At 46.2% G+C, this 25,661-nt stretch overlaps 1 protein-coding gene across 1 annotated transcript in view; it reads left to right on the top strand.

Moving 5' to 3' along the window:
- Positions 1 to 21,274, top strand: part of LOC146865684 (uncharacterized) — a 123,862-nt gene extending 102,588 nt beyond the window's left edge. The window contains exon 6 of the mRNA XM_085632552.1: positions 20,512 to 21,274. The gene's annotated coding sequence lies outside the window, so the exon portion shown is untranslated. The remainder of the gene's footprint in view (positions 1 to 20,511) is intronic.
- The last annotated feature ends 4,387 nt before the right edge of the window (positions 21,275 to 25,661 follow it).

The following is a 25,661-nucleotide window of genomic DNA, read 5'->3' as shown; positions in this document are numbered from 1 at the left end:
TGTTTAAAGCATGAGCTGTGTTTTTTAGAGCCACCAGATGTGTTTGTGGGCCCCCTTGTTTGTCCAGCCAGACTCCGAGATATTTGCAGCTTTTGGCACAATCAATATTGGTGCCCTCTAATTGCCAGCAAATTTTTATGTGAATTTTGGGGGTGCAAGAGGACGCAGCAGCAAGATGGCTGCCCATAAGCGAGGCTCTGCTTGTCAGGACATAGATCCTTCAATTATCCATGAGCATGAGTGGCACATGGAGTCGCAAGATGGACTAAAGTGCGGCTGAACAGATGCTAACCCTAACAGTGCAGTGTGCAGCCAGAAAGACACGGTGGAAGCAGGTGACCACTGAACGTTCATCTGCCAGTTCGGCCTGCTGCCATCTTGGTGTAGTGAGAGGAGGAGAGGGAGAGCTAGACGGGCATGCAGCCTTACGGTTTGGAAGGCAAAGAGATTTTGGTCAGAGGTAAACTGGTGGCGAGATTCGCCCTCACTGCCATTGGTGATCTGGTGGTTAGAAGTGGCGGGGGGATGGGACCGATGAGTTATCCCAGGGAAGGTACTATGGCAATGGACGACAGAGGAAGTGAGGCAATGGGATTCTTCTGTGTTCTGTGCAGTGCTTGATTTGGGCTTATGACTGTCTGCTACATGGTAGTGATGTCTGCCAATTTAGGTACGAGCACAACAACTTCTGTTTATTATTTCAATTTACATTTGCAATTATTAGTATTTGCCTCCAAAGCCATTCTTATAGCTTTGGGGGCTGTAACAGTATGAATTGTCACACTTTTAAGAGTGTGATGATTAGTAGTGTGTTAGTGCTGTCATTGGCAGTGCTGCCAGGGGCAACGGATGGTGCAAGCTCTAGTGTCCTCCTGTCGAGGGCCCCGGCACTACGTTTTTTACAAATTAAGCACTGGTTCTATAGGACCTTGAAGACGCACGGTAAGCGGCATTGGGCCCGTGCGCTGGCGACTTCTGACCTCTCAATTCCAGAAAAGCAAAGCAAGCACAACAAAAGCCCAGTGGCGGTGCGTCCATTGGGGGCGTTGGGGCGTTGCCCCACTAAGCTGGAACAGCCCCAATGCCCCCAATGGACGCAAACTCCTGCAAGGGCATTTACGTTCCAATCCAGCTTGAAAGTCCTTTTCAGTTTCACTGAGTGCGCTGTGTCGCAGTCTGTGGGTGTGTGTGGGGGCGGGGATGCCGCTGACGTAGAAATAGCGGCGCACAGCAGTCCAGCAGACAGCAGTGCGCAATGCGCATGTCAGGTTTTGGGCTCTATTCTGGAATCCTGGCCCGAACATGCGCACATGAGTGTGTGTGGCACTTAGAAACTTTGACTACTACAGTGGTGACTGGGACCCGAGGGTGCGTCTCATAACGCAGCCCCCCGGGTCTCATTATGGGCAGGGACTAACCCTGCTCTTAAGCCAATCCTGGCGCTGCTGGCACAGTGGCGCTGGTAATGCAGCGCCAGGGTTGGCTGAGTCTATTCACCGCGGTCCGTGCAGCGCGCAGCACGCGCAGTGCAGCAGTCGAGTGAGTCATGGTGCGCCGTACGTATGGTATGGCCAATCACACTGCGGCAATGTGAAGCCATGCAGTAGTGATTGGCCATTTCAGTCTCTCTCTACGCTGTCGGCGCACCACGTCACCACGCCAGTGCCTGCTGCCTGCCACACAACACACACGAGACGACACACACGAGGTGCGAGGAGTCACGGTCAGAGAGAGTCACGAGTCGGAGCGAGCACGACGAGCAGACGAGACACAGTGCAGCAGCCAGCAGCGAGTTTTGACTCTAGTATGTATCACTCACTATAATGTGGAGGCTTAAGCTTTTGTATTTTGTAATGTGTACACTGTACAGTACACCGTCGCCGAGCCCTTCGACTGAGGCCCAGTCCCTTACACATAAGAACCCCTCTCTCTCCTCACTTGCACTTACCCAGCACTCTAGCCACCCGGCGGTCCATGCTCTGGCCTAAAAATGCTTTCTTCATACACCGGACTGCCCCAGCCCCTCCCGTCACAGCACGAAGATCCCTCCTTGCACCCAGGTTCGACTGTACAGTTCCAAGACAATTCCCCTCCTCACCCCGGCCCCCACCTCCACTCTTCAACTTATTCTCAATTAGGATCCAGGAATGTTCTCTTAAAAGTGCAGTCCACACCCTAGCAACAGGCAAAATAACAGCACCCTCAGTGAGCCCAGGCCAGGCAGGGCCAGTCCCTTCTCTGAGGTGCCTCCGGTAGGAGGTATCGACCAACTCATAGGCACGAGGGCTCCCATTTGGGGTATTTTTGCTTCATTCTGTTATCTTACACACTAGTCCCAATTTAAATTGAAAAAATACACACAAAAGTAGTTATCTGCAGAGTTTCTATCCTCCAAAATACCTCTACAGAAAAATCTGACACTATCTTTTTCGGGCTGAAAATGCAATTTTTTTAAATGATTAGTTACTTTCCATCCTAAATATCAGAGCTTCCTTTCCATTTCTATACCCTTTCGTCATTTTGACAGAATGAAATAAATCTGACTAACATAAAACCCAGCCCCCGGGCTCCGTGACAAGAGAACGGGGGTGTACGACTGCGACTCACCCTTTGGGGCAGACCTAGGGCAGATGGAGGGGTGGATGAGGCCCCCTTCCCACCTCCAGTGGTGGTCGGACAGGGGCCTGTGTGTGTGGCACAAGGCTTATTAGGAAGAAGTGCGCTGCTAGCGTGGAGGAGTACAGACGGCACAGCGAGAGAGCATAACATCACACAACACACACTAAGTAGTATAACAGAAAGCTAATAAAATACGAGGAATGCTCCCAATCCTGCTGTCAAGTACGAAGCGAGGGGATGCGCCCAAGAGAAGGGGAGAGCAAACCGAGACAGATGGAGGGAAAGGGCGCAGAAAAAGACGTGGGAGGAAGAGTGTAATGAACCGCAAGAGGGAGAGAAGAGAACGGGGGAGGCAAAGGGGAGACAGGAAGTGAAAACAATAGTGACAACAGAGAAAAAGGGGACAACAGAGTAGAGATAAAAAAGGATTTAGAAAGGAATGGGGAAGCGGGGGGGCAAAAGAAGAGACAGGGGAGAGAAACGAGCGTATGAAGTGCAAAGGTGAGAGACTACAAGACAGAGAGGGGTGAGATGGGGTAGGACAAGGTCAATAAGAGGAAGAGGAAAGAAGAAAGCAATTACGAGGGAGTAGAATGAGGAGCACGCAAGAGGAAGAGAGAAGAGATGCGAAGAGAGGGAAATGTTGTTATAGATGTAAATGCAGAGATGAGAGGAAGTGTGAACGAGCGAGGAAGGAAAGGGGCAATGAATAAAATAAATAGAGAAGGAGGGGAGACAAGAAAAGGGAAATACGATGGAACCGAGGGAAACTGGAAAGGAAGGGAGTAAGAAAATAAGGCAAGAAAGGAGAAGGGCAGAGAGAAGCAAACAAAGATCAGAGGAAGGGCTCAAAGAAAGTAAAGTAAAAAGTGGACAGGGGGAGCTTGATCGTGAGAAAGCTGGAAATTTGCTTGAAAATGCACCATTTTTCCACTCTTTTTTCAAAATTTTCTCGGGGGGAGAACCCCCCCCCCGAACCCCCTTAGGTTGTTCGGCCACGCTCGCTACGCTCGCTCGCTAAGCTGAAGTATGACAAACATTTTACGCCACACCACTTTCAAATGTCACCGTCCGCCACTGCAAAAGCCTCCTCCCAACAAAAGCAAAAGACTGTCCAGCAAAACAGAAAGAATAAAACATAGGAGACAAAGGCAGTGGGGATATCGCCCAATGTCTCTGGAGGGAAGGGGGGTTGGGGAATCCACAGCTGTGGGCTGGCCTCAGGCATATTACAAACACAAAGCTGAGCACCATAAAACAAGACTTGCAGACGTGCGGGTAGCTACAGGCATACTAGACTCACTGTGCCCACTGTGTTTGGTCGGTTCTGTTTGTGCCTCCAGCGGGAGCTGGGGTTGATGATGGGCATGGCGGGACTGCCAGAAGAGGCTTCAGATTTGGTGACAATCGGAATCTGTTCTATACAACAAAGTCAAGCTTACTCACACAGTGGAATAAATTCCAATAACAACTCAGCTCAGGAGCATAGACCCTCAAGATACTCTGCAAAAGCAGCAGGCACGGCCACAACGGTGTTGTGGTCACCCACATGATATCAGAAAGAGGTGACGGTCGCTGAACCTTCTGACATCGCACCAACAGAAAGGCGTAAAAACAATGGAAACAAACCTAAATTGGCATTTGTGACCTGCCACATCCCTTCCCAGGCACCAACAGCAGAGAACACTGCTCATTAGCAAAAATCTGTGACAGAAGTGAACCAGATGTCAGACATTTGCTTCTTGACATGAAAAACAGCCTGGAGAAGATAAACTCCAAAACAGATAGTCACTGATCAGCTGGATCACATGAAAGAAATAATTGATGCACACAGCAATGGCATCGGTTAGCTAGAGCAGGAAACATCAGACACAGAAGATATACATCGAAAGGGCATGGTAAAAAACACTTGCAGAAGGAAAAAGTTCTTGAAGTGATAAACCTTCATATGCTAGGTGTTGTGAAAACAACAAACATTGGTTTCATGAAATAATATGTGGGAAAAAGGCTGAAACAACCATCTGGGGAAACCTCCCTTACACCTCCCCTGTTCTCTTTCGAGCACGCCCAACGTTCCCTGTTCTCATGCCCTCCTCCTGGGGCACCTGCCCTACTAATAATTGCTTGGCTGTTCAATTATAAAAAATGCAACATAGTGCTGAGATTAGCCAGAAAACAAGTATCCATCCGATATAAGATGAATCACAGATCTTTGTATCCAGCCTTCCCACTGCAGTGCAAAAGGTGAGAAGAGACTTCCTAATCAAACGCTCACCACAAAACTCCGGAATGCAATATAGCTCGCTCTATCCGGCTGAAATGGGGATTATAGTGGATGGCAAATCCCATCTGTTCTCTAAACCCAAGCAAACTTATATATTTATGTGACAGACTCTGCATCAAACACATTCAACATGAAGAGGAAAATAACCTTAACTGTAATGACTAAACAACAAACAAAAGGCAAGAGTGGCTCACTGTTAACCCAGTTCACTACCTTTGCAAACTGTTTACAGTATTCGTTGCTGTTTGTAGGAAATTGTGTTACTGGTTGAGGGGGGTGGGTTCGTACTCAAGCAGCAACCACAATCTGTCAGGGTGTGTCACAAGCAAACCCCAATTTAGCATGGGCTCAACCTTCTGGTATCTCGGCACAGGAGCAGTCAGGCTTAACTTTGAGGCAATGGGTAATGTATCTATTCAGCACTTCAAGCAGTACTAAAGTGAAAACACCACACAAGAAAATTCCCATGCTAGTTTAGAAAAATAGGGTAAAATGTAATAAATTATTTGAGACCAAAATGACAAAAATCCAATCATTAGCACCGGAGATTTGCAATTTTAAAGGTTTAACTGTGGCTATCTGTTTGGCCTAGACTGGAACAAAGACACAGGTTCAGGCTGACCAGGTTGGAGTGCAGGCCGGATACAGGGACCATGTTAGCACCCCTGATCAAAGTACCTTAAATCATGGTAGCGGAGCGTTGCGAGATCCAGCTCTGAGGATGAGTCACACAGCAGCAATTCCAAGGCAACTGCAGGACTGCAATGTACAGTCCTGCATAGTCATTGAGGACACCTTTGATGAGGGACTCGCAATCCGAAGTACTGCATTAGAGATGCGTCACCTAATGGTGGTTCTGAAGAAGCTGCAGGGTTGCGCTGCGAAGTCGGTTGTCGTAGATGAGGATTCCGTTTACGAAGAGCTTGCGATGCTAAGGCCTGCATCGAGGATGCGTTGTGCAGCAGCTGTTCCAAGGAGACTGCAGGCTGAGATACTAGGTCCTACATTGAGGATGTGACACACTGGGAAGGTACGCAAGCGGAGCTGTAAGGAGATATGTGGTGCTGTGTCTGTTCTGCCCACAGGACAACAGCATGGCTGGCAGAGCACCTTCAGGCCCACTTCCGAGGGCCCAGGACTGGGGTGGTACCACTTGGGGTGTAGGGCGCACTGCAGAGACCAGGTGCTGGGTTCAAGGTGTCTTCAGACTTTTATGCCCCTAAGTCTCTGATCAGGAGGTCTGCCAACTAGCCCTTGAAGTCCCTCTGGGGGTCCTGGGCTCAAGATACATCCCCAGTCCTCATCACTCAAGTAGCTGAGCAGTAGGGCAGCAGAACACATAGTGGCTGTCTTTCTTGCAGAACAGCATAACAGTCCTTCTGAGTCTCCCACAGGTCCAGAAGTGTGCTGAAAAGATGGGTCTGAGGGCTTATTATTTATATCTGTTGCCCCCCCCCCAGAGGTAATTGGCATGGAATTTTCTGCCTCCCTGCCTGAGCTCAGCTTGTCTGGGGCCACAAAAGACTATTGTCAAGCCCTTTATGAGTGTGCTCATGCAGAGCCTTTGTGACGTGTGTGTGTGGTAGGCGACAGCTCCTTCTCCTCATCAAGTCAGATATGGCCCATCCTGCCAACACCTATTCCCCATTTGTCTCAATGTCAGTGAGCAATACAGAGAGACCAGCTGCCAGCTACACCTAGCCATGTGACCAAGGGTACCAGCTGCAGGTACAAAATGCTTAAGAGAAGAAAATGCCATCTTTCTAAAAGTTATATAGGAAAACAATGGTTCCTGTGGAATAATATACTATGAGGGTATGATACATAAGCACAATCGTGATTGTGCATATGTATCATAATCTCATAGTATATTATTCCACAGGAACCATTGTTTCTCCTATATAACTATTACCCTGGTTCCTTAGTGAGTAGGGTTCCCCTGTTTTTTATTGATCTTTCTAAAAGCGGCCTTTTCTGACTTTACCATTAAAGAGGGTTTTAAATGACAATTCTTTAGACATCACACTCCTACTTGCTCCCAATTGAAAGTTAGCGCTTGTTAAATGAAATATTGTAACCCAATGTTATCCTACTGGAGAGGTAAGCCTTGCAGTAGTGAAAAAGGAATTTAGGAGTTTTGCACAACCAACACATGTAAAACTTAAAAGTACATGCCCAACATTTGAGATACACTGCACCTTGCACTCTGGGCTTATTAGGGTCTACTCTAGGGGTGACTTTTGTGTATTAAAAAGGAAGGTTTAGGCCTGGCAAAAGGTTTATTCAGCCAGGTTGGAATGACAGTTTAAAACTGCACACATAGGCCGAAATGGCACGTGTGAGACATGTTTAAAAGGCTACTTAAGGGGGCGAGGTCTGGTACAGCTTAACTCCGGAGCTCCATGTCAAGACAGGCCCCAAGAGGCGGCAGAGGCATCCTTGGCATGGCGTGAGAGATGTGAGCAACTACCCTGTGCAGCAGCGGATCGGTGGTCACTAATTCTTGTATCTCGATAGCGGAGAGAGCTCCCATTCCGGTCCTGTGCTGCAGACTGTGAGAAAGGCCTGTGGCAGAGCGGACGCCACTGCCTACAGTGAGGGGTGACACCCATTTGGACTGGTTGGATGACTCTTTCCGTCAAGCTACCGGCAGCCCAGGGGAGGATTTGAGCTTGTACTAGAGCCCAGGACGCGGGAAAGAGCCCCTCATGTCAGCCTTGCGCAGTGGACCGTGAGAAGGGCCTGCGACAGGTTCAGGAGCCGCGGGCCGCAGCAAGGAACAACGCCGACTGACGCCGACTGACGACAATTGAGTGGCCTCTTCCATTTTCATACCGGCAACCCGGGGGGGCTCTGAGCTCACCCCCCCTTTCTACAAACTAAGTCCATCCCCCACAAAGCGGGTGTTTGGACACACTTGTCTTGCTTCGCACTTCCAGATAATACAGAATACCACACGCTGGCTCAAACATGACGGAGCAATAGACACAACACTACAACATCTGGAGAGAGATTTCACTTTATAAAATGAAGCACATCAAAGACTGTCTTTTCAGAATAAGGCTTGGGCTTTAATTTATGCAATGCTCTCTAACAGAAAGGCTTTCCCAGATGTCAAATGAACAACAATCAAATGTATATAGATATATATATGTGTATATGCAAGCAATAATAACACACTTGGGAAATACAACTGTTAAATGCATGGATAATAATAAACACAAGCAGCAGATAATAATAGACATCCTGCAAGAAATCAGAAAGATATATACACTAAATACATCAGATGATTACTTTGGATGTGTACCCAGACTCACTCACACATCACAAAATCAATACTCAAAGTAAACACCTCTGATGATGATTGCCACTGGAAACCGAAGGTGCACACTCACAGTCATGCACCACAATGACTGTTATAGCCACTGGAAACTGTATATGCATGCAAACAGCCACACATCACTATGGCAACAATCAAAAACAAATCACCTCACCGGTTGCAAACACTGCATCTTAGCCCACTCCAGACTAGGGGATTCACAGCCAGGGTTAGGAGCCTCAGCAAAGCGGGGTTCTGCTGTACCGAAGTAGATGCGTCCATCCCCATTCGGACTCCATAACAATCCCAGTCTCTAAGTTAACAAACCTCACCTTTATAATCTCACACTAGAAAGTTCAAGAGGCCTTCTCTTTGTGCCAAGGAAACTTACTGGAATTGGCCACTTTCTATGCAAGCATTTCGAAGGCAAAAGGAGTTCCCACGTTCTCTCGGAATTCTCACATGTTCCAGCCTTTATCTTAACGAAGCTTACGAAAGTCTCCAATGATACATTCAACAATCTCTCCAAAAACAAAGCAACCTTGAACGTGAATAACCCAAACAACTTTATGTAATCTGTAGGCCTGCCTGTGTGCGCAAAAAGTATAAGCATGACAGAGTCAAAATTCAAGTTGACATGAGGGCATGTCAAAGCCGATAGTAAGAACTTCATGATACTTCCCAATGTACAACATAATGCACATTTGTGCACCACTGCCTATAGCATCACATACTTTATCTCTCAATGCAACACATAATGCACATTTGTGCACTACTGCTCATAACTCTGCACTTCGGGACCAAACTGTACATTCCACACCTCGCTCTCTCTCTCTCATGCATTCAAATACACATCCCACACCTTCTGTTCTTGTCAAGCTGTTCTACTCTGTACAGCTCCCACTTTAAGACTGCAAGATTACACGGAAGAAATCTTCAAGGGAAAAAGGCAAATGCAGGACGTACATTCAGGCTAGGGTAAATTAAAACATCAAAAGTCAATTAAAATGATGGTAGTCAAAGGTCATCACATGGGTTCAAACCAAAGGAGTGCCTCTAGCACTACATTCCACCCCATGACCTTTGACTATCATAACATACATTTCAAAAATCAATTCTTAAATAAAAGCACGAATATAAATGAAGTACACATTAAAACAGTGACATTATAACATAATACTTCATTTAAAATAGCTCATTTGTATAAGACAATCATCACAAATTCAAACAGTGACATCATAAAAGCATGTAACATAATACTTCATCTAAAATAGCTCATGTGTATGTTATGTTAACATGTTGTGTATAGTGCACAGATGCCGCAGCAAAGAGGCATCCCAGCGCTGAAGCAGAACATAGAGGCTGGAGATCAGAAGAAGGCACTAGGCTGTGGGGAAGGGATGGGTTTTAATAGCTCTGCGAAAGACCATGTAGTTCTCCATGGCACAAATGGAGAATGGCAGAGCATTCCAAAGCTTGGCAGCCAAGAAACGGAAAGAGCACCCGCCCGACCGTACCCTCCTCATGCTAGGCACAGTTGCCAGATGTTGTCCGGTTGAGCGAAGTTGGCACGTAGGGGAGTAAGTTGACAGCAGATTGGACAAAATGGATGGAGAGGAAAATTTCAAGATTTTAAATGCAGTGCAGAGGACCTTAAATTCCACTCGGCTGACAACAGGAAGCCAGTGTAGCTGACGGATTGCCCTAGAGGTGGGGCATGTTCTGAGGAGACCTAGCAGGGTTCTAGCCGCCGCATTTTGAACTCGCTGTAATCTCAGGGTTTCGGTCTTGTTAACCCCTAATTACAGTACATTGGCATAATCCAGTCTTGATAAGATGGAGGCCTGGATGATCATTTGCCTGACAGATTGGTAAAAAAAACCTAAGCAACAGTTTAAGCCCACAAATTATGCCAAAGCAGGTCCCTGCAACTTTCTTGGTTTGAAACTGAAAGCTGAGGTCCGAGTCGACCCAGACTCCAAGATCTTTCACCACCTGCTTAGGGGTAGGTGCACAGCCCAGTATGGCTGGCCACCACCAGGCCCCCCACAGCTCGTGATGATTTCCCACCAGCAGGACCTCTGACTTGCTGGAGTTTAATTAGAGACAGTTGTCAGTCATCCACTCGGCAACAGCTGTGAGATCTTCCTGAAACTTCGATGCTGCACTCCCGGTGTTGTCCGAGAGAGCCACCACCAGCTGTGTATCATCAGCATATGATACAATGGAAAGTCCTCTGCTCCTCGCCAGGACCGCCCGGGGTTGGACATAAAGATTGAAAAGCGAGGGGCTCAACACGGAGCCCTGCGGAACCCCTTGTTTGTTGGCATAGAACGTGGAGGCGAACGGAGGGTCTACGACCTGGAAGGTCCTGTTAGAGTGAAAGGAAGCAAACCAGGCAAGGCCAGGCCCACAACACCTGCCTCCTTCAGCCTGCGTAACAGGATCCAATGAGAGACCATATCAAATGCAGCGCTGAGGTCTAAATGGATCAGAGCCAACGTACGTCCCTCATCTAGAGCGAGCCTAAGATGCTCGGTGACAGCCAGGAGAGCAGACTCTGTACTGTGACCTAAGCAGAAGCCGTTCTGAGAGATGTCCAGGCAGTTGTTTTCTTCCAAAAATCTGGTAAGAATGGAATTGACGTAAGTCTCAGTGATCTTAGTGATCCACGGGAGAAGAGAGATTGGGCAATAGTTTTTCAATTTGGCAGCGTCCAGGGAAGATTTCTTGAGCAAAAGAACCACCCTTGCTTGCATCCATGTATTAGGAACAATTGCACTAGACAAAGATGTATTAATCATCTGGCTCAGAGGTGACAAGAGCAAAAGTAGTGATCTCATGAACTGGTCAGGTTTGAGGGGATCAGAAGGGGAGCCGGATTTGATCTTGGAGCAGACTAGCCGTAGCTCCGCCAAGGAGACCAGCAGAAATGCATCCAGAGTATGAGTGGGGGGCGGACCCGTTGCAGGGTCAGAATTCATAATGGTGTGAGTAAAGGACAGGTACATATTCTCCACTTTTTCAACAAAAAATGTGGCAAGAGCCTCACACTGCTCGTTAGAGGAAATAAGAGGCACTACCGGGGCCCCAGGCTGCTTTAAACTTTTCAGTATGGAAAAGATAGTTTTGGAAGGGTTACCACTGCTCCTGATTTCCCCAGCGAAATAGGCTGCATGCGCAGTGTGAATGGCCCTGTGATAGCTTTTCATTGCTTATTGATAACACTTCTTCTGCGAAGGGTCTCCATGACCGTTCCAGCCTTGTGCAGGTTTTACGCAAAATGGCGAGATCATCATTATACCATGGGTTGGATTTGGAGGTACAGCTAACTGACCACTTCGCCGGGATGAGTGTATCAAGGGGACTGTGAATCCAATCTGAGAGTGCTTTATCAGCAGCATCAGGGTCGTCTGGCATGCTGAAAGCATTTCTAGAGAGAAGGTCATGGAATTGGACGAGATCAAGTTTATGCCAACCTTCTAACGTTGCTTCCACGGAGGGAAGACCCCTGAGAGAGACATGGAAATCAAATAGTGATCTGACCAGCAGACCGGAATAGCAGTGTGGACTGATAGAGAAGGGAGATCTGAGAACACCGGGGCCAGCAGATGTCCTGCAGAGTGAGTGGGACCCTGAACCAATTGTGACAGCTGACAGGCACCCAAATCAGCCAAGAAGTTGCCAAACTCCGTTTCCTGAGGATTTTCTAAGTGCAGATTCAAATCCCCGATGACACTAAAATTGGCCGTCCTTTTGGCTAAGATATTAACAGTTTCCACAAGCGACAACCTAAACTCTTTGGAGGGTCCAGGCGGACAATATATAAGTAACCCAGACATCGTATAGCAGGCGTTCAGAGAGAGCTCGAAACAAGCACATTCACAGCCAGCTAAAGTCTCTTTAGTGAAAGAACAGGTGTAGCAAGATTTAAAAATCAGGGCAAGGCACCCACCTCTAGACTCTCTATTAAGGGTCACAATGTTAAAACCTTGTAGGAGGGCCAACCCTAGCACTGACTCTGAATCGGCAGATAGCCAGGTCTCGGTTAAAAAATGGCATCTGGGGATTCCTCAGATAACAAGTCATAAATGTCAGAATGGTGTTAAACTAATGAGCGACAGTTGAGGCTGAGTAGTTTGATGACATTGTCGGGATGTGAGGTAAGAGAAGGCAATGGGGGGGTCAATGACCTGGAGTTGAATCCACAATACAGACAGCAGAATGGACCCTCTGGAAGGAGGCATGAGGAGTAGTTACAAGTACCAATAACTTTCCTAATAACCATGAGACTGACCGGGGCATAGGTGAGCCTGTTTTTAGCGAAACCGACGGCATGCCTGGCGTCTGGCTGCGTGGTCGCGATCTCCTCATCTAAAATAGAGGAGATTGCCGGGCTAGTCCCGCCCTCCGGAGCCCAACCAGAAGTGCGTCGCTATTGGTGTCTTCGCCGCAGAGAAAGAAAGAGCTCGCCCTCCACACAAATGGCAAGCCGCGGTGGACCGTAGCGAGGCTCAGGTAAGTAGATGTGGGGAAATGCGAACAAGCCCTGAGGTCAAGGAAAGGTATTTAGAGTATTAAAAGTTTAAAAACAAACAGTAGAATCAGTAAGCAGCAAATGTTTAAAACACGAGTGAACAGCTAAAGTGCAAAGTGCAGAGGAGAAACGTGCAGCCTCGTCAGTATCCGCTGCACGGTTGCGATCTCCTCATCTAAAATAGAGGAGATCGCCAGGCTAGTCCTGCCCTCCGGAGCCCAACCGGAAGTGCGTCGCTATTGGTGCCTTCGCAACAGCGAAGGATAGAGCCCGCCCTCCACACAAACGGCAAGCCGCGGTGGACCGGAACGAGGCTCAAGTAAGGAGATGTGGGGAAATGCGATCAAGCACTGAGGTCAAGGAAAGGTATTTAGAGTATTAAAAGTTTAAAAACAATCATCTGATATCTGATAATAACTCAGCTTCAGGAATAAATGTATGATGAATACACAATATGAATGCACAAATAGAATCAAACATGTTAACTCCTTGATGCTCCTAGTGTTATAAATGGCTAATTCTCGAACTTCTACTATTGAAGCAGCCAAACATGTATTTTGCTCAAAATAAAACTCACTGGGTTTAATGGAAATATATTCTTCTGTGTGAACACCGCCTTCTTGCTTTGAAATTATATCTTTGAACATTTTCTTTCACTTTCAACATTATCAGTTTATTGTATCCAAAAACAGTCTTTATTAGGTAAGTTCATCTGGTTGATTCAGCTAAAGGATGTCAGCAACAATGTCAGTCTGCGCTGTATGGTGATCACTCCAGGGTTGTGGGGGTCCCACACCCTCACAGGCCCACTCAGACAAAGGCACCCACATGCAGGACAGGGACATCAGTTACACCAACACGTCGCAGTATGTTCTGGAAAAGAAAAAAGCATCACTCTACTTGCAAAAAATATTTTTCAAAAAGCACATTTTCTCCATTTTCTGTTTTGGGTCTGTCTGCACGTTTTTATCATTTCTGTCTGCATGGTTCTCAGCTGTCTCTGGGGAATTATCTGCGAATTCTACCCACACTTTAGCCTCTGGATTCTTGGTATTAGAGTCAAACTCTCCTTCTCCTTGCTCAGTAAGAAGGGGAGGCAGTCCCCTTCCTGACTATCTCTCCATACACTGCTGAATAAGTGCAACCTTGATCATCTGCCCTATCTGCTCTGGTAATTTTCCTTTCTCCAGCTGGCCCCTCACCTCCTGTGGGACTGGTCTGTGATGTGCATACTGACACATAGGAATCACAGTTCTAAGTAAGTCTAGGGGGCTATGCATCCCTTCATTCTCTGCCCACCTGTTAGTAGTATCTTTCTCTCCTAGGTGCTCACACTTAATCATGCACACCAAATCAGAATCGCGTGTCCCCGCCTCTGTCTCTAAGATTTTTGCCTTTTGGTCTGTAAGGGAATTAAAGGTTCTGTCTAGTAAATATATGGGACAATGAGCATCTACACGATACATAGTAACTACGCTTTGCAGTAATATTTCTTGCCACTTCACTTGGGGATCCTGTGTCTCAGGCACCTCAAACACCAACCCTGGACTTTCTACTGGGATCTACACCATCTGTTCCTGCAAAACTGCAGTTTCTGCTTGTATGCACCACTTGATCACATTTGCTTCTTGTGCATTACCTGTTCTGTATAATTCAAGGGAAAGTTCAGAATTCAAAATCACATTATGCTTTATTGTCATCTGCCCAGTGTCTGTCAGCATGCAAAAACACAAAAGCACCTGTATCTGCCCTGTGTCTGTCACAGCATAACTCAAAAGCAACTGTGCCTGTCCTGTGTCTATCAGAGCACAACTCAAAAGTAATGGTGTCTGCCCTGTGTCTATCAGAGCACAACTCAAAAGCAACTGTGTCTGCCCTGTGTCTATCAGAACACAACTCAAAAGTAATGGTGTCTGCCCTGTGTCTATCAGAGCACAAGTCAAAAGCAACTGTTTTTCAAAGGGAGAAAAACATTCTCCAGAATTTGACAATGTTTCAGTCCAAAAGTCTAAGAGCACCCTCTTCTTTCCTTGTTTTTCCCACATACTCCAAGTAGCACACTGCCCCTGATCTGTCACATGTAACTCAATGTCTCCTTTCTGTATTGGCCACACAACTGAAACACATTGCATAATCTCCTTTGCAGATTCAGAAGCACATTGCCGCTTTTCTCCCCATTTAGAGTCAGAGTCAAATTTAAAAATAAAATTTGTCATCATTTCTTTTTTTTAAATAATGTCTCTCCATGTGAAGCAAGGTTTGTCATTCACTGACCAGTCTGATTTGTAACTGCAACCAACAATCGCTAGTTCTGACAGGCTGGTTTGTTTGTTTATCTTCCTGCATGTTACAATCAAAGCCGCGTGCATGAAGCTGTGCTTCATTTTCTCGAGTCAACATTACTTTGGAAGAAACCATTAATTTCGGGCTGAGTAAGGTCCTTCACTTTGTCATCGCCAACTCTTCCTACGCCCTCCAACGCGTTCTGACAGAACTCTGGAGGCTCCTGCTACAGAGGCAGGGGCCCCCGATAGAGTTGCTCGCTCCCTGGGAGACAGGACCCAGGCACTGTAAGCGGTGATGGCACTCATGCAGGAACACGACAGAGACAAGTCATGCTCTCCCCTGAAGCCCACTCCCATAGAGAAGAGTGCATCCTGAGAACTGGTGAACTGTGTGCCCCATACTCTGTCAGAGGAGCAAGGATCACCGCTTTGAGACCTGATGGAGGGGCCGGATAGCTGAGTACCATATCACTTTATTATAGACTGTTTCTTCGCATGCTTTCATGTTTCTCTTCTCAAAGTTGGATTGATATCTGCTTTGTGCTTTATGTACTACAGTATGACTAATCCTGTGTGCCCCCTCTTCCAGCCCACCTCTTGTGTGCCGCTCCATGTACCCGTCCGACAGAAGTGTCCAGCATTAAAAACCTAGTGATCTGAGCTGCCCTGCTCTACCACCACTCCATTCCCCTACACGTCAGGGCTCTTTGCGATCCTGTTCCACTCCACCCCACCACCTCCCTAGAATTGACAGAGGCCTCGACACTGCACCCTATCAATAACACATTCTCCAGACATAGCAGATCTGGACAGCGCTTCTCTCTTATCTCCTTCTCTGACCCTATTCATGACCAATCGAAGCATAACCACACCACCACCCCTCTTTCTCGGATCCGAGCCCGGGCCCACCGTCGCCCACTGCAAACAGTTATGCCCATACCTATCCTCCACTGGAGGGCCTACCGGGACACAGTTACGGGTGGCTTCCCCCTACGTCTCCCGTCCTGCGCGAAGCCCTGCCCCTACATTCTGCTATTCCCTCTCCACACAGGTTAATTTAGTGACTTTTTATGGTTCAACCTGACAAGGATTATCTTTTGGGGTACAGAAGATGATATTTCCCAATCCTCAAATGTTATCTTGAGGGTTAGGAAATGTCATCTCTTGATGAGGAGAACTATCCACTGCAGAATGCCATAAACTCTCAGTATACATCAGAGGCTGACACTGTAGATACTGTTAAAAGCTTTCTCAAAATCATTGAAGTTGATGTATGGTTGTCTCTCCTACTTTGTGCACTACTCTATGATGCCAGGCCGGCCATGGGACATTGATCAATGCATTTGGTGGGGGGCAGGATGAAACTGATGGTGCCGTCTGGGTCTATTCGTAATATGTGTGCATATGCTTGAACAGCTACTAAAGGTATGGGGAAAGGCGCTCAGCGGCTGGAGTTGGTGCCAGTGAACTTCCGCACCTAACAGTTCTTCGGGGGGAGGGGAAGGGTTTTTCTCTCTCTCCTTTGTTTGGGGCGAAAGGCGCTCTGCTAGTTGGGGATGTGGGTCGTTGTAAACCTACGTGGCAGGGTAGCAGGGTGGGGGGTGGCGGGGGGACGACAGTTTCATTGTTATTTCTGGATGGTTGTGATGCTTGAGGGGGGTGAGGGCTTAAGTTGGTCATGCAGGGAATGTACTTGTGGGATGGTGCGGTGTTGCAGGAGCTACAGATTGCGTACTGGGATAGCTTTCAGTGATGACTACAAGGTGGGATAAAAGTCTTAAAATCCTTAGTTGGAACGTTAACGGGTTGGGAGACAAGCTCAAGAGGAGTATAGTACTTCAATTTGTTAAACGGCACCTCCCAGATATTGTCCTCTTGCAAGAAACGCACCTCATCGGCAATACATGCCAAGCACTCAACAGATGGGCTTTACACTGGCGACACATGCCGGCTTCACTTCGGGATTCCGCGGGGTGGATATTCTGGTGCGCCGTAACTTTCCATTTTTCATTGAGCACTCGGAGACTGACCCACTGGGGCGCTATGCGGTGCTCTCGGGGAAGTGGGAAGGACGCATACTTAATTTGATGATGATTTATATCCCACCGGGTCTCCAAACTCAGTCCTACCATGATCTGGGTAAACTTCTCCTTTCCTTTCCTGAGGGGCAGCTTCTAATTGGTGGGGACTTCAACGCAGTAGTGTCAGGAGGACTGATAGGCACCCGCCCCGAGACATTGCGACGGGGCACATGTAGCTCTCCAATCTCCTGGAGGCATTCGGATTAGTTGACCTCTGGCGTATGCGCCACCTAAACCTACAGCAGTACACATTCTTCTCGGGACCACACCACACTTTTTCTAGGATAGACTATATCCTTACACCTCTGCAGCAAGACACTACCATTCGAGAGATCAAACATCTGGCACGGGGTATATCTGACCACTCCCCTTACTATTGGGGAACAAAAGGTAGGCTGTGTTGCACCCATAAACCCCTGGTTCTTACACAATCCTGGGATCAAGAGGGAGATCACCCGCTCGATAGACCAATACTTCAGAGAAAATGTTGGGACGGTGGAACCCCTGCTGTCCTCTGGGAAGCATTTAAGACCGTACTGAGGGGTGAAGCCCTCTCCATAATTGCTGGACAGCACAAAGAAAAGGAGGCACAAATGCTTACATTCGAGCGTGATCTTCTCGTTCTGGAGGGGGCAGCACAGGTTGACAGGACTCCGGGGGCTCTGCATCAGATGCAGCTTAAAGCGGCCGAATATAAGGAACTAGCCACCGATGCCGCTAAAAACCTAGCAAGAGACAGAGACTGACGATTGTATGACCAAAGGGACAAAGCAGGCAAATTAATAGCCTGGCTGGACAAAAGCAGAAAGCGCAGAGGGTGGTGTCCGAGCTTCAGACTGAGGGGGGCGCTCCCCTTACTGAACCTCAGGAGATAATCAGCGAGTTTGCAGCACATTTCAAAAGAGTGTACAGCAGGGGTGCGGAGCGATTGGAGGAGGATTCGGCTTTTGGCCGACATTAAGCTGCCCACCCTTTCTGACGACGACCGAGAGACTTTGGACGGTAACCTCACCGCAGCAGAGCTGGCCAAGGCAATCAATGAACTCCAGCCTGGGAAAGCCCTAGGACCCAACGGCCTCCCTATTGAGTTGTACAAGCTCAAACCTGATTGCCTGGGTCAACACCTTAAAAATATGTTTGAGGACAGTAAAGTTTTGGCGAAGTTACCGAGAGACCAGCGTATCGCCACTTGGTGGCCATCCCTAAAGAAGGGAAACCCAGAGAGCTGTGCACTTCTTACAGGCCAATATCATTACTAAATGCTGAACCCAAAATCCTTGCGAAGCTCCTCACAAATAGGATTAAGCCGATAATTACCAAACTGATCCACCCAGACCAATCGGGCTTCATGCCGCACCTCAACACAGCGCTCAACCTGCGACGACTCCACGGAGTGTTAGGATGCTGCCACACAATCCAGGAAGACGCTGTTGTGGTATCGTTGGATGCCGCTATGGCATTCGACACGCTCGGTGGGTCCACCTCCTCTACACTGAGCCATTAGCCCAGGTTGTGGTGAACAACAAAATCTCAGAGATTTTCACACTGGAGAGAGGGACGCGACAGGGCTGCCCCCTCTCACCCCTGCTTTTCGCCCTTTTCCTGGAGCCTCTGGTGGCCTGGATACGACAGGACCTCTCATTACGAGGGCTCAGATGGACGGATGGGTGGGAGGACCGGATTTCGCTTTATGCGGGTGACATCCTCTTGTACCTTGCCTCCCCCTCCAAATCCCTCAGATTTGCCCTAGACATTTTCACCAGTTTTGGGAAAAACTCTGGTTACAGCATCAACTGGGGGAAATCAATACTATATGTCCTACATGGCGCCCCCCCCCCCTTCCATACCGCGTGACTTCCCAATCAAGATAGCCACGGAAGGATTCAAGTACCTTGGAATCTTTATCTCCAGGGATGTGACGACCCGTTACGAGAGGAATCTCTTACCACCTCTGCAAAGGTTCAAAAGGGACACCGCCATTTGGAAGGGGCAGCTCTATTCAAGATGATGGCGCTCCCGCGTTTTTTGTACGCCCTCCAAAACTACCCCGATTTAGTCCCACAAAAGTATTTTGCAGATATTGAGGCCACTCAAAGAGACCTGTTGTGGGCCGAAATGCCACGCATATCGCTCCAGAAACTTACACTAGGGTGGTACGATGGGGGTATAGCACTTCCGGACATACGCAAATACTACTGGGCTGCACACCTCTCGGCCATAAACCAGGGCACGTATAGGAGTGGGGATGATCCCGGGTATGGGATGGACAGGTGGCTCCTCCCGGGGAGGAACTTTGAGGCTGCGCTCTACTCTAAACCTAACAAGTATCACCTCACAGGACCTACAAGGCACTCTGTCCAACTCTGGCATATTGTGAGCTGCAAACTGGGATGGGCTGACAAACTCACATTGGCAACCCCGCTCTGGTTCTCCAAAAGGCTAGGTACACAGGGTCGCACCAAAGGGTTTCGTAACTGGGACCTGATAGGGATCTCCCGTATAAAGGACCTATGGGGGCACAATGACATGGTGACTTTTGCCTCCCTACAGCAAACATACGACTTAGTGCAAACGGAGTACTTTCGATACATACAGTTCACTCCAGTCGAACATTCCACCTGGAACGACGCTCCCGGAGTCCTCCCCCTTAGAGGACAGACTGCTTGACGGTCATTTACCGGAGAGGGCTGTCTCCCTTACGTATAAAAAACTCATACATCACACCCATGACCCATTGCTTGCACTAAGGAGAAAATGGGAGACTGACGGTCTTGAGATTGATGATGAGGAATGGAGAGTGGCACTTTCCTCCCCCAAAGAAGTAGTGATAACGGCAAAATTGAGGCTGATACAACTAAAAATACTACACCTAGTTTACATCTCGGGTACACGACTAGTATTTATGGGTAGGAGTGAGGACGGCTTTGTAGGAGACGGTGTGGGGCGGTAGGGACGTTTCTTCACATAATATGGGAGTGCCCTTTAATACAAGTGATGGAGCGGGAAGTGCAAAATTTTGTATACCTCCTCTATTCTGCATGAAAATACTAATTAAATAATCTATTAATTATAATATTATTAAACAAGTTTGCATGTTTATTAACCAACATTATTAATATCAAAATTATACGTGGGATTTGCATTTGCATGGCTAAAATAACCTTTATGACTAAAATCTGTACGCATATTAACAGTAGTACATGTGGTAATTAGAATACTGCATGATATATGTTGCTTTTGTATGTTGCCCCAGAAGAGGACCGAAAAGGTGAATAATGTTGCTATATGCTAGATAAATACAAGCACATAAAGGGATTAGTAAGGGGTTAACATTAGAATTATTGTTTCTATGTATTAATTACTCTTTTGTGTTTGTTTCGCTTAAGTTAGCATTTGGGCCTAAATCCAAGATGGCCGCTGACACCCCACGACGAAGTGGCCACTGTTCCACGAGGCGCGAAGTGAGCTGCGCAGGCGCAAAGAAATCTCCTAAGCCTCGTAGCGACCTCTGTACCGAATGTCCCCGGTCAAGGATGTAACACGGGAGCCAAAACCAGAGAACAATCAACCTTACAATAAACCGGAACAAGCCGACTTTGGACTAACTCATGACCTCACCCCTTGAACTGAACTAAAAACTTAAAAACTGACATCGGATGATCTCAACCAGCCAATCACGACTGTCCTAAATTATTAAATTGTGTCATCTTTACTTCTTTGTATTATAAAAAGGGGTAGTAGAATAGAGAAAATACCACGTTGTCGCATCGCCTTTTGCTTCCTATTTTACGCTACGTTTTCATGAATCCTTGAAGGTCTGGATGTTGCCCAATCATCTGACGACTGCGAACTTTTCCTAAATCTACGGGCAATGATAGATGCTGGCACGTCTCTGGTCTTTTGCCGATCTTTGGGACTGTAACGCGCTGAGCAAAGAACTTTGAGGTTTGGCTTGCTTTCGGACGATTTATGACAAAGATTATGCAGAGCCAATGAATTAGAGGACTCCAAATAGCCAGATTAGGTAAATATGATGTTCTGCGATTTACTAAAAATTTGATATAAAACTTTCAAAAATGTTGACGAGACAAATGCGAATTAAAATCATTATGAAATAATTTGAGATAAACAATTATTGGTTAACGAGAATTCATGAGTTGTGAGTTTCATTTAAGAGATAGATTCTGAGATCTTAAAATGTGTTTTAGCTGGTTCTAAATCACCATCAACCAATCCAACTAATTTGGTCAATTGACAGAAGTGGGAGGAGTACCTTGATGTTTTAGGATTAAAGATCTGTAGGCGAAAGGGCATTAATGTATATTTTGTAAATGACTTTTCCTTCCCTATAGGTTATAAGGTGTTTCCCCCCACATGTCCGGCGCTTGAATCACTCATCCCTCCTGTGTGTGCAGACCGGTGTGGAAGAAACTTGTGAGTGTTGGTGTTATGGGCCCCACCAATGACTGCATGTGTGAATGAGTTAGTGTGACGTCGGGTCTGTGACGCAGGGGGAATATCGGTACAGGTTGTTTCCCTGTTGTTAGGGTTTTTGCGCTGGATCAGTTTTTCTGGTAGCAGTATGATGGTTTTATTGTTTTGGTTTGGTGATTATTGCTTGTAAATTGCTTATCGATTATTGATTGTGGATAAGAATTGGTTTATGTATTAACACTCTATGTTGAGTCGCGTCGAGTTCTATGTTGTTTGACGGCTTCTGGGATGTAGGAAGTCGGAAGTTTGTAACGGTTCCGTAGTAGAGCAGAGGTAAGCGCTGCTCTCGGGAAAGACGGAATTGTTGTTGCCCTCTAGGTACACGGGGAAAACATGTAACGATTGGAGTTGCACGACGCATTGTCTGGGTTCGATTCGGTAACATCGTTGTGTGTTTCCATTAGGGATATTTTCTGTATGAGAGAAATGTATGGTAGCGAAGGTCACCTGTGAAATTTTGGTCTTAGGTACCAGGAGTCCAAAAGGCACTCTGATTACGCTTATCACTGGAAAGGTAATGGGTGTTCCCTAAGCTTTCTAGAAGGATAAAGTAGAGGGAAGTGCTACTTTATTAACGTGTGTCATAATTCTGTAGTAGGACAGACTGTTCGCTGTTCTCGGGAAAGACAGAATTCTGTGTGAATGTACTACATTTTTCCTTATGAAAGTGTGTGAATGAAATAGCATTCAGGTTAATTGTGAAACTCTGGTTTTATTTCTCAGGAGCAGAGCGTCTCCAACTAGGTGTCTTAATTCTGGAGAAACGGTTAGCTGATGCTTGTTAGAAGGGTAAGGTAGAGGGATGTGCTACTTTATCAACAGAAGTAACGATTCCGTAGTAGGGCAGAGGTAAGCGCTGCTCTCGGGAAAGACGGAATTCTTGTGAAAAAGGTCATTAACTATCTCTTTGTTAGCGAAGCAGACAATAGTGGCGTTTTTATGTCGCTACTAACAGAATTTTAGTAAAAAGTAAACGTAAGAAAGCTTGCCGATAAATTTTGTAAAGGAGGGGTCAGCACAAGCAGGAGTAGCGAGAAAAGCTGCCGTCAGAAAGACCGTAGATGCTCCTGATTGGTGCGTTAGTGTACGCCGCGCTAGGAGTAGAGAATTACAGGATGACGTAGACGCTCCTGATTGGTGCGTTAGTGTACGCCGCGCTGGGATTGGAGAATTACAGAAGTGACATAGATGCTCCTGATTGGTGCGTTAGTGTGAGTCGCGCTACGATTGGTTAAAACAACAGAATAGTCGTAAGGAAAATCTAGCGATACACGGAAGACAAAATGATGTATTAAGATCCACCAGAAAAAGAGAAAAAGTCCTGGTTTGGAAATATCAAAAGTTTATTTAAAAAGGACAAACCGATTAAGACTAGAGAGGGACAGTTCTTTCCTCCATCGAAATCGCCCGCATCTTTTATGGTTGCGAAATATGGATATCATACTTGTATTTGGTTGGACAATTGGGCAAAGTATACAAAAGATGATGGAGTTTTGGCATTTCCAGAACATGGTTCATTTAATTTAGCGGTTTTGAGGAATTTGAGAGAAAGAATGATGAATCTAGAACCGAGACCTAGACCAACTCAGTTCGAAGCATTGACTGAATGGGAAGATGAGATGCATGACAGGGAACGACAGAGGAGTGGCGGAAGGTATAGATACATGTTTGGTAGATCACATGGACAGGAGAATCATGATGACAGATTGAGGAGATGGCGAAGTGCAAATATGACTGATGGTTTGTTTCCTGTGAGACATGCTGAAGAAGTTAGCGGAAGAAAATGTACAGAAAAGAGACATAATATTGAATTGGGAGGGTATGGAGTGCATGAATTGGGGGATGATGTTCTTGACGACATGTTTTAAAAAATCCACCTCCGTATCAACCAGATTCTGACATGTTGACACCAAGTGCCCCAATGAGAGAGACTTTGCGAAACATAAAAGTTGAATCAGTACCCCAAGAGCTAGGGAGAAAAAATTATTTCAGAGAGATAGAGAGAAAACAGGATGGTAAAATGAGTAATGAAAATTCGGCAGAATTAGCGAAAACCACTTTAGAGTTAACTGAAAAGATTAGGGAATTGACTAAAAACTTAGAAGCCATGACTGTTCCCGTAACTATAGGTCCTGTAATGCCTGTTTTTGATAAAAAGAAAGATAATGAGCATTGTCTAACGGTCCCTTATAACAGTAATAGACAGATTGAGAGGCCAAGAAAAGGTTCAGACGAGAACCCATGGAGACAAACAGTAAGTACATCAGAACAGAGTACGCCTAAAAATTTGACAGCAAATCCAGGTTTAGTGGAAAGACTGATAATTACTACAGAATCTGTATCAGAAACTCCAAGAGACCCAGAACGAGGTAAGGAGGAGAAACCAGTAGGTCCTACTTCAGAAGAATTAAGTGAATGGTTGAGGAGTTTACAGAGAAAAGACAGTGAATCCCAATCTATAGATGTGGCCAAGCTAAGGATGGTTTTGGAAGAATGAATAGTAGGGACTATCCCCACAGAAAAGCGAAAAAATTATCAGGATGAAGAATTACTATTTCTATGCAAAAGCATAACATGGAGAGCAAAGAGTCTACATGAAAGACTAGAAGAAGTGGCAAATGAAATGGGTATAGACATGGAAAGAGTAAAAGCCTTACAAAAACCCTACAAAGTAAATTTTTCTGAAAAGGATATTGAAATTCTGAACACCACAGGAAGAATAACTCAGATTAAAGACATAATCATATTGTTGAGAAAATGGAGAGATGTAGATAAATGGAAAAGTAGATGGTTTAGAAAACGAGATGATGCCTCAGATAAAACATTTGCAGCTTTCCCTGTAAGAGAAAAAGAAAAAGTAGTGACAGAATGTCCCACGAGAGAAATTCCAGGAGGGGGATATGTACATGTTCCTTGGACTAGGCAAGATATTTTGTCATTTACGAATGATTTCCCTTAACTACGCGAAAAGCTAGTCGAGTGGTATAGGCAAGTGGATAGGTTTGTAAAATTATCGAAAGTTTTGTGGATTGATCTAAATAGTCTATTTGACATAATAGTGCCAGCAGATCTATGGACAGAGTGTAAACTAATGATAAATTGGCCTACACAAGAATACCCTAGAGACCCAAAAACGGGAGCCCCTGACCCGGAAGTCATGAAAAAATATGAACAAGTAATTGTTTTCCTGAAAAACAAGGTACCTCCCAAAGAGACTGATTGGGTAAAAATTGACCGAACTCATCAGGAGACTAAAGAGTCAGTACACGCATACTATGAGAGGTTGATCCTTGCCTTTAAGCAGTTTAGTGGTGATGAAAATTTAAGTGAGAAGGATTTAAGTCATTTTGTATACAGATTTGTATATGGTCTACGTCCAGAAATCAGTGAAATGATTAAACAGCATACAGTGGATTGGCAAAATAAGAAAATAGATGAAGTATTAAGACATGCAAAATATTTTAGTGATGAAATTGAAGCCAAGCAGTGAAAGTTAAAAGAGAAGGCTATGTGGGCACAGGTAAAAGTGGCAGAAAGACAGAAAGCTCAGTTGATTGAACAAGCAAATAGTGCAAGACCAAAACCTAAATTTAATGCTGGAAAAGGAAAGGGACAATTCAATATAGAAGAAGCCAAGAAGAAATGGCCATGTCATAATTGCGGAAGAATAGGGCACTGGAAATCCGAGTGTAAATTTCCCCCGAATACTAATAATGATAATGCATCTTTGAATCCTCAGGTGCAGAAAGAGGTGAGTTGTCAACCACAGCGACAGCAGCAGGTTGTTGTCCAACAGAATCAGGCGCCAAAACCGCCTTTTCCACAGAGCATAAATTCACAGAAATACAGTAATGAGACAGGATTCTACAACGAAGAACAGGTAACTAAGCTGCCGCGCGCTAGCGCAGTTTCGCAGTATTGGCTACAACGCGATAAGAGTGAGTCAGAAGAAGGTTATTGACGGTGCCGAAGGGAGGAAGAAGAGTGCGTACTTGGCGCAACTCTAGAAGTAGACCAGACAGGCCCTTTTGTGGACGGAAAG

Source organism: Triturus cristatus, chromosome 2_1 (genome assembly GCF_964204655.1).
Source record: "Triturus cristatus chromosome 2_1, aTriCri1.1, whole genome shotgun sequence".
Lineage (NCBI taxonomy): Eukaryota > Metazoa > Chordata > Amphibia > Caudata > Salamandridae > Triturus > Triturus cristatus.
Note: the sequence above shows the minus strand (reverse complement) of the source record. Positions and strands in the feature narration are given on the sequence as shown.